The sequence below is a fragment of the Myxine glutinosa genome, chromosome 14 (assembly GCF_964187855.1).
Source record: "Myxine glutinosa chromosome 14, kmMyxGlut1.1, whole genome shotgun sequence".
Lineage (NCBI taxonomy): Eukaryota > Metazoa > Chordata > Myxini > Myxiniformes > Myxinidae > Myxine > Myxine glutinosa.
This window is the reverse complement of record NC_136274.1, coordinates 29,332,637-29,342,303: the sequence shown is the minus strand read 5'-3', so window position 1 is coordinate 29,342,303 and position 9,667 is coordinate 29,332,637. Positions and strand designations below refer to the sequence as shown.

The window sequence follows — 9,667 nt, the reverse complement described above, 5'->3', positions numbered from 1 at the left end:
CACGGGCGCCATCCACCCCCCGGCTTTGGCACGATGTGCAGTGGCGAGGCCCACGCGCTATCGGAGCGCCGCACGATGCCGAGGTGCTCCAACGCGTCGAATTCGGCCTTCGCCATGGCGAGCTTGGCTGGGTCGAGGCGGCGGGCCCTGGCATAGACCGGCGGCCCGTGGTTGGTCTGTGGTGCTCGATCCCATGCCGTACTGTGACGGCCGAAAACGTCGGCTGCGTGAGGGCCGGGAACTCCGTGAGCAGGCGAGCAAACTCGTTCGCCGCCGGGACGGCGCATGCCAGCTCGGTCGGCGCAGAGCTGCTCAATGTGCATACCAGGGAGCTGAAGGTTTCGGCGTTGATTAAACGACGCCGTTGGACGTCCACCAGCAGTCCGTGTGCGCAGAGGAAGTCGGCGCCTAGCAGAGCCATGGGCACGTTTGCGGTTACAAACGTCCAAGCAAAGCGTTGGCCGCCGAAGCAGAGGGTGACATTGCGCGGGCCGAAGGTGCGGATGGTCGATCCGTTGGCCGCAACCAAGGAGGGGCCGCAAACCGCGGATTGCCTGTCCTGGTCAGAGGCGGGTATGACGCTCAGTTGGGCGCCGGTGTCGCACAGGAAACGCCGTCCGGACGCTTTATCCGTGATGAACAGTAAGTTGCCCGTGTGGCCGGCGCTCATGGCTGGTAATGAACGCCGGCCCGGCCGTTTCCCGGCCTGCCGAAGGTGCACGGGGGTCGGCATGTCCGGGCCTTCTGTCCGAACCTGGCATGATAGTAACACCATGCTTGGTCAGGTGGAGGCCCCGGTCGTCGTGCTGGAGGTGGTCGGCTCGGTGTAGCGGCCGCCAATTGCGTCGGCAGTTCGGTCGTCGACCGTGCCGGGTGCTCGGGCGCCATGGGTGTTGCGTCGGACGGCGGTGAGTCACATGTCGCCGCTGCGATGCACTGTCCTGCGGCGGAGATCTTGTCGGCTTCTCTGGCAAGGGCCCGGGGATCTGTGATCGTCGTGCTTGCCAGGGCGAGGCGTACCGGGTTAGGCAGCTGACGGAGGAACAGCTCCCGGAACAGGAATGCCGGAGAGTGCTCGCTGAGCAGTGAAAGCATGTAGTCCATTCGCTCGGAAGGGCGCGTGTCGCCGAGCTCGGGCAGGTCGAGCAGGCGCCGTGCGCGTTCCGCCGATGGGAGGGCGAAAGCGTCGAGGAGAAGCTTCTTAATCGCGCCGTATTTGTCAGCGGCTGGCGGGCTCTCGAGGAGGCTCAGGGCGCGGGCCGCGGTGGCCGAACCGAGCGCTGCTACCACATGGTGGAAGCGGGTGTCGTCGGCCGTGATGCCTCGCAGGGCGAACAGGGAATCCGCCTGTGCGAACCAAACCGCCGCGTGAGCCTCCCAGAAGGTAGGCAGTTTAAGGGCGACTGCCGTGTCCATGTCGGTAGGTCACCAATGAAGGAGCTGGGGCTCCCACGTCGATCGGAAGAATGGACGCGACAAAAAGCTGGAATTCATCCGAGTTGCTTTAATCAAACCAAACACTCAGGCACTCTGAAAAGCCCGTTTATCGGGCAGCAATATATATACATATTATCCCGGAGCGTTTGCCTAGGAAAGGCGAGAGGGGGCGTGGCCCAGCGTCCTGGCTGCGGCCTGGCAAGTTGAGCGCGGGCCTGCCCGGGCGTCCTGGACGAGCCCGGCATGGTGATCGCTCCGCGTCCTTGATAGGTGCAAGGCGATTGTGAAAACCCAGCGGTAGCCGCTACAACAACATCCATTTTTAACGTACGCTGGAACGACCCATTGTCCCTGTGTCTTGTCCTATTGAGGGGGCTGATGTCCCGTCCTTTGGGGGCCCATACGCTGGTTACAGGGGTGGGGGCTGGGAGGGTGGTGCCTGGAGCCCGCGGACAGGGCCCAGGTGTTGGGAGGGTAGGTGTCTGGTAATTATTTCCCCTGATGCGGGGTCTCTACTCTGAACCAGCGGCATCAATCGCTGGTTTGCCTGCTTAACTATTTCTTTGATCGTTTTCTCCTGAACTTTATCCGCTTGCTTCCTTTCTCCTTGTAGTTTTAGTACTTCTCCTGTCAGACTAGCTTGCTTCGACGCTGCCTGTCTTATCATAGCTTCCTCTTTCCACCAACCATAAACCTTCCAATAGTCGGATGGGAAATGTTTTTTCTCTTTTTCCAGCTTGTCTAAAGCTCCATACAGCGCTCCTAATTTCTCTAGCGCAAATGATCCTTCCTCTGGCCAGGAATTACTTAGGTCCTTCGTTAGCTCAGCCCATGATTTACCTGGTCTAACAGCAGCATAACTATGCTTGTTATACATAAAATATGACTGGGTCTTTTTGAGGGGCTCACTCTCCCTTCCTGGTTTGTTTCCCATCTTGTCTGTCTAGGCCTTCCTTCCTGGGATGTTCTTGGTCTTACAGGTGTCGCCCTGCGTCTACCTCACAATCCCCTTTCCTGCTAACTGTCCTACCCTTGGTATTTCAATAAAACTCGTTACTCTGGGCAAAACACCCGTGCTTACAGTTTGTCCATGGCCCGAGCTTGGACGACGAAGAGGAGGATGGACTAAACCCAGAGCGAGAGAGTGAAGCACGTAATTTTTTGATAACCCCAGCACAAAGGCTCACCTTAGTCGAATCGGATGCTGGCCAGTCTCTCTGCTCGATCCCTCCGGGGTCCGTCCTCTCCCTTGACTCTGAGTCGAAAACCCCACTCCTGGTACCAAATGTCGGTGAATCAATCGAAGTTCCACCAAGGATGAAAAGGAGTAACAAGATTTATTAATATACCAAAAACACGATCGCGGAGATGCTGGAAAGAGAAGGACTCACAAAGCCTTCAGACTCTCCAAACATCTGACTCTACCATACCAAGAGTTGAGTTTAAATACAAAATCTAATCTAATTATTCTTCCGCGAAACAAAAGGCAGTTTCAAAGGCATAAAGAATTTGAATTGCCCCATCCTGTCTTTATCGGCTTGAATTGTTAATGAAAACCAGACTCAAATCTTATCCCCTTTCCTATTGATTGAATTGTTCATCTTAGCCCTGGCTCCAAACGTTTATCAGAGAAGAGCTGTTCTCAGCTAAACGAAATAATTATTTATTTAATAACCTAACGTAAGTAAAGCAAATTGCCATCATTTTAATGGTACAATTTCCCACATTTGTTTGCAAAGGAACTGTGCTTCAGTGATATTCCCCATTTTTCCAACCATTTATCGACTGTGGATTGCTGGATGGCCTAGAGGTACGCACGTTCACCTCTGAGTTGTCGATTCTGGATTTGAATCCTGACCCAGCTGTAAACAGTCATCCTGTTGTTTCACAGGCAGGGTAATTCATCAATGTGTGTCGTCCCTCAGATGGATAGTAAATTGGGGGCCCATCTGCTAGCATTAGTGGTGGACTTTGAAGATTTCATGGTGTCCTTCGCAAAGAGTGGACGAGATATCGCCCGCACCCTAAACAAATTCCATATTGTTGCCCTGACTTCCTGCGTTGGAGTTTGTAACCCGATCCTAGAAACCTCTTCGGCAAAACCCGCGCTCTGCATATAGAGCACCGTTGATGTTTATGCCTCTCGGTGCTGCAAATGTTGATATCGATGGCGGACCTTTCCCACAGCGACACCACGAACCCAGGAAGGACCAGCAGCATTCGTATCGCAAGCAGAACGTCACACACACACACACACACTCACACACACACACACATATATACATATATATATATATATATATATATATATATATATATATATATATATATATATATATATATATATATATACACACACACACACACACACACACACACACACACACACACACACACACGTATGTACACAAATGAATGAATTTGGCAGCCATTGCCAAGTTGCAAATAACCCTTATATTTTGCTTTCTACAAGACACTAGTATATCTGTAGTTCACCTGCAGTGGGTGTGGTGGTGTCAGAATGCTAACCAGCAACATTTTGATTGCCACTTCCATCCAATGGCATTCTCTGCTTGAGCATTCTTTATTTGTGCCACCTGCATATGGTTCCATTTGCATTTCGGGACCTTGCTTGACATTTCGCCACAGGAATTTAGACCCCAGGGAAGCACGTGCAAGACACATAGAGGAACCCTGGTGTAGTTCTCTCTGTAGTATGGCGTGCAGCTATATTGCTCCTTCCCAACCTTAAGGGCACACTACTCACACCTGACACTGTTTTCCTTGAAGGCACACGCAATCACCACCTGCAGCTCTCACGACACGTTGCATTACACCATCTACTCTCCTCTTCTCTCTTACCCTCCTCCCTGTTTTGTTGGGACCAATGTAAGCCCCCAGCTTGCCTCCGTTGAGCGAGAGGCCACAAACACACCTCGTACTTCTTTCTATTCTCCCTATGCCTCTTCCTTACCTCGTTTTCCCGGAATGACTGAAGCGCTTGTATTGTAGAACTGCGACTACGTAACTGGATAAGAAGGGCTTCTGTGCTAAGGGTAAGAGCTTTTATTTGTAACAACGCCTTGTAAATACGTGTCTTTGGTTAATTTGATAAACCTTTCCAAAACAGTCCGATTTTCAGCTTCTATTGGTTTGACGTAGTGCGTGAACCGGGAGTTCCCCCTTGCCATTTCGTTATGGGTAACCTCTAGCCAATTTTTTCCACTTACGGTATCGCTTGGCCATTTGATAAATCGCAGTGGAACATTGAGAGCACAGTATTTTATCTGGGGGGCGGGGGGGGGCAGGGTCAATTTGCCGGAAAGCTAAAGTGGATTAGATGCTGCACCCTGCCTGAATTAAACATCTTGGACAGCGTCTGTCATTTGCTTAGCAACCCACTGCACCACGGAATTTTTCACGGTTCGTCAGCTTACAGGATCGATCGTCAGCTGGATAGTTCATTCAAGAACTTCCCTCATCATCCATACTGCTCTAAATCTGCAATGATACATACATACATACATACACTTACACAAACATGTACCCATGCATACACACCCACACAAACATACATATCCACACAAATACACTCACATACAGTGCTCTCCATAAGTATTGGAAAAGTATAGTCACATTTGTTATTTCCATATACTCAAGAAATTTGGATTTGACATCAAAATAGGAATAAAACCACCATTTAGAGGCCATTTTTCCCCGCAAAGCGGGGGTTGGCCTTTTCGGGGACCGTGGTAGTTGTTGTTTTTTGGTCCCCTTTTTGAAGCAATGTTTTACGGCCGGATGCCCTTCCTGACGCCAACCCTTTTTTCCGCCTTCAACGACAAACAGGGAATTACCAGTGAACTGGTACTCAATTAGCCGACCTCGGACGGATGACAGGCTGAGTCAACCCCCGTGGCATTAATTCGGCGATCGACCGAGATTCGAACCCAGGATCCTAGGATCCTAAGCCGGCACCCTAGCCGCTAGCCCAACACCAGGGATTCAACACCAGGGACATCAAAATAGGAATATGAGGCAAAAATACAGAATCTCAGATTTATTTCTTGGTATTTCTTTGCATATATGTTTTACCATTTTAGAACAATAGCACTTTTTATGCTCAGTTCCTCATTTCCCCTCCTCCTCCCCATTTTAGGTAAGCATAAGTATTATAACAAATGATTGACAGGTGTTTCTTGGTGCTCAGGTATTCCTTGTTGCATTGATTGGTCACACATAAGAGCAGTGAATGTCTAGTCTTGGTTTTAGCCTTTGATTTTACCTTGGGAGTCTGCCTTTGGAGTCAGTAAGCATAAACCAACATGAAGACAAGAGAACTGTCTATGAAAGAAAAGGAAGCAATTTGGAAGGTGAAAGAACAGAAGAATTCAATTAGAATCATAGCAGAAAAATTGTGTATAGCAAATACAACAATTTGGAACGTTTTGCAATAGAAAAAGAAACCATGAGTGTACTTAGCAACAGACAACGGTCAGGTTGGCCAAGGAAAACAACTGCAGTTGATGACAGAAAAACAATCAGTGTGATGAAGAAGAACCCTAAAACAACTGTCAGTGACATCACGAACAACTTCCAGAGTACAAGGGTGAACGTATCACAATGTACCGTTCGCAGAAGACTTCAGCAGCAGAATTACCAAGGCTACACTGCACAATGCAAACCTCTCATCAGCATGAAAAATAGAAAGTCCAGCTTAGAATTTCGGAATTTTTTTTTTCCCACTGATATTATGGGGTATTATGTGTAAATCAGTGACAAAAAAAATCTAAATTTAATCCATTTTTAATTCAGGCTGTAACACAACAAAATGTGAAACAAGTACAGATACATTCAAAGTACACCTCACCCATGCCAAATAATTAAATATCCTCCAGCACAGCATTGCCGGGGCACCTCTGGCGCCCGGCAATACCGCCGTGCAGCTCATAGAGACTGTATTTGGAGGTAGAGGTGCTCTAATATTTGATTGATTAATTGCATAATTAAAATCAATAAAAGATTGTCATAAAATATTTTAAAAATCAATTGGCTAATAGCATAACTAAACCACTAGTGCTTCATCCGAAGATGTAACTTTTAGAAATTTAATTAAATAAGTCATTAATGAAAATTAAATAATTAATTTATTAATCAATAAATAATTAATCGATTAATTGATTAATCAATGAATCAAAAATACCCTTTACAGACAAATCACGTGGTCATTGTCATGTCCAAATATCAGCTTCCTAGCTCAAAAGGTGCCTGAGATATTGGCGAGATGAGAAAGAAAATAAATAAATGATTAATAATGAAAATAAATAAATAATAATCGTAAAAAAAATAAAAAATTAATCAATTGCCTCATAGAACACATTAGTCCTTGAGCCCAGACCCCAATTTTCACATATTGGTACCACCCAGAGGGACCAAACCAAATTGCTATTTTCAGCTTGCTAGATGTCCCTAGTTTACATTTTGGTATGATCGCCTTTGTAGATGAGTAGCTTAATGGTGGTTATCACCTCATATATAAACATACCCTGCGCAAAAAAGACGAAACACACGTTTTTCCTTGTACTTTACGCTAAGAATAACAACTTTATTAAGATAGTTAGGAAAGAGTCAAAAGTACATTTTGAGTTATTTTTCAGTAGAAAACAATCTTAAAATGTGTCTTTTTATGAACTGGGATGTTTCACACACTTGAAGGTAAATTGAAATAAATGTGTTCATACACTCAATGTTGTTACTTCTGGCAATGTCATTTCAAAGAACTTTTTATATTTACATGGATTCACACCCTTATTCTGTTTAGAAAAGCCTAAATAATAAAATAAAACCAATATGTCACTTATCATGTCATCACTTAATAACCCAAGTCAAAATTGAAATTTCTGTTACCATGATACACACTCTCATACATGACTGTACACTGCCAAGTTAATCAGTGTCATCATCAGTGTCCGAGTCTGACAACTCTACTTCCAGCTCTTTTTCTCTGGCTTGGTTGGTGCAGGTTTGTAGTTTGCACATGTCTGTGCACTTCAAGCTATATGCCAGGCAGGTACAGTCCGGTAGTTTGCATGAGCGCACACATTTGCAGGACAGCAACTGGAGCACAGCTTCTGGTGCAGGTGATCCACGCATCCACTGCACAGCAAGCTTGCCCTCTTCATCTGTGGTCCAACCACAGTCCTTGGGGTCAGGGATGAATGGGTGACTCTGCAAACATCTCCTCCAGATGGCCGCTTGATAGTTCGCACGGAGGGCATGCAGGAAGAGACAGTCCTCACAGGGAGGCAGCTGGCTAGACTCCACTTCACCACGTCTCGCACAGAACAGTTGGTAGCGAAGCTTGTTGACTGTGGCAGTCTGTGCAGAAGGCATGTAGAGATGGCAGGTGACCTTTTGGAGTTTACTGAACAGCTCCCCAGATACCTCCCATGACTGACCAAGTTCAGCAAAGGCCTCCAGATAGGTCTTGTCAGACTTCATTCGCTTGAAGGCAGCCAACTTGCCACGTCCAGCAAATGCGCTGACTGTATCACAGCCTGTGTAGCCATGCATACCAATCAGTGCCTCACACACCTCACCTCCCAGAGCATGGCTCAGCTTCTGGATGTCAAGGTATCTTGTCCTGGCCTTGGTTCCGCACTTCATGTACATGGGACATGGGATGGACTTGGCAACAGCCAGGCACAGCACGAGGACATCTGTGTCTTCTGCACTGATCACAACGGACCTGATGCCAGATTCTGCTGCATGAACACCATGTAGTAAGATGCGGGTGTCAGCTTCTTCCTGTGAGGACTTTAGCTCTGTGGCCTCCTCCCAGTGCTCTTTCGACAGTTTGTAACATTGATGTCCACAGGTCACATACAGTAACTTGTTGTCAAGCTTCTGCCTGTGTTCTGGCCCCTTCCACGTCTGCACAAGGAACTCGATCAAGCTGGTCTTGTTAGATAAACTGGAGGTGAACTTTCTCCACTGTTGAATGTTGTGCCCAGGTGCTGTGGTCTTGAACTGCAATGCTGTGTCTCCTCCCCTGTTGCCCCTTTCCGCATTTTTGATGGATGTGTCTCTGTAGACATCGAAGACGACATCAATGCGGTGGCTCTTTCCACCTTCGTGGAGGACTTGAGACGGTGCTGATTCTGCCAGCTGTGAGAAGGTCTTTTCATTTCCTTTCAGTTTATGGACTAGGCTCATCCCATCAATGACTGTTGCTGAGGGCTCTGGGATGACCTCTGCTGGAGAAACATTCTTTTCCAACTCCCTGGCAAGGGCAGCTTTGTTGGTCTTGCAAAGAAGCCCATCACCATTGGCCAGAGCCCATGGCAGGGGCTCCAGTGGATGAGCCAGCACGTCACTCATGTGTAGTTTCCTGCTTTCGGCAACAAGTATAATCTGGCCAAACAGTTTCCTGTCAGCTTTGATGACTACTTCTTTGGCAGAGCTTTTACTCCATGACTTCTTTCTGATGTCTGAAAACGTCTTCAGCTTCTTCTTTGACATCTTGTCATGAAACGTTGTAGCTGGGGCAGCTGCTTCCAAGCGCTCTTGTTTGAACGTTTGATATGCCTCCTCTCCTACCTTGCGGGCGTCGAGAAGGTCCTTGGCAACTTCTGCTGGGGCCACCGCACCAGTTGACAGACTGACAAGCTCTCCATGGTCAAGGTTGAATGGATTCAACCAGCTGGTTTCCATCAGTGGAACCATGGACTGGATGTCAGCCTCATCTCTTCTGATTCTTGGCATCTGTAGGTCAGGATGACTGAAGTTGTCATGTTGGCCTACATGAACCATGTCCCTTAGCTGTCTCATATAAGTGCTTCGGTACTCAGATGTCAGGTAGTATCTAGCCACAGCTCCAGGTTTCAGGCTGAACCCTTTTGTGCCTCCAGGTGTCTGAGTGTCCTTGTTGACAGTCTCTTCGATCGTCTGGTCCACAGGTATCCGCCCAAAGGGATTCTTGCAGCCGATCTGCACAGAAAACCCACCTTGCATAAAGTGGGCATGGATGTCAGGATGTTCGATGGGTAGCCGAGACATTGTGGCATAGTAGTAGGTCAGGAACCGGGCGTAGTTCACCTTGTCATGGGCAAAGCACCAGGGAATCATCTCTCGAATAGCTACCAGGTGAAGCATCCAGTTACCTTCTCGAGATGCTCGGATGAGGCCCAGCATAATCTCAACCATGTCTAGGTAAGACATCCAGAAGGCT

At 47.9% G+C, this 9,667-nt stretch overlaps 1 protein-coding gene across 1 annotated transcript in view; it reads left to right on the top strand.

The window, feature by feature from the left end:
• Positions 1 to 4,355: 4,355 nt before the first annotated feature.
• LOC137439543 (uncharacterized) overlaps positions 4,356 to 9,667 on the top strand; it is a 49,635-nt gene continuing 44,323 nt past the window's right edge. Inside the window, exon 1 of the mRNA XM_078768133.1 lies at positions 4,356 to 4,493. The gene's annotated coding sequence lies outside the window, so the exon portion shown is untranslated. The remainder of the gene's footprint in view (positions 4,494 to 9,667) is intronic.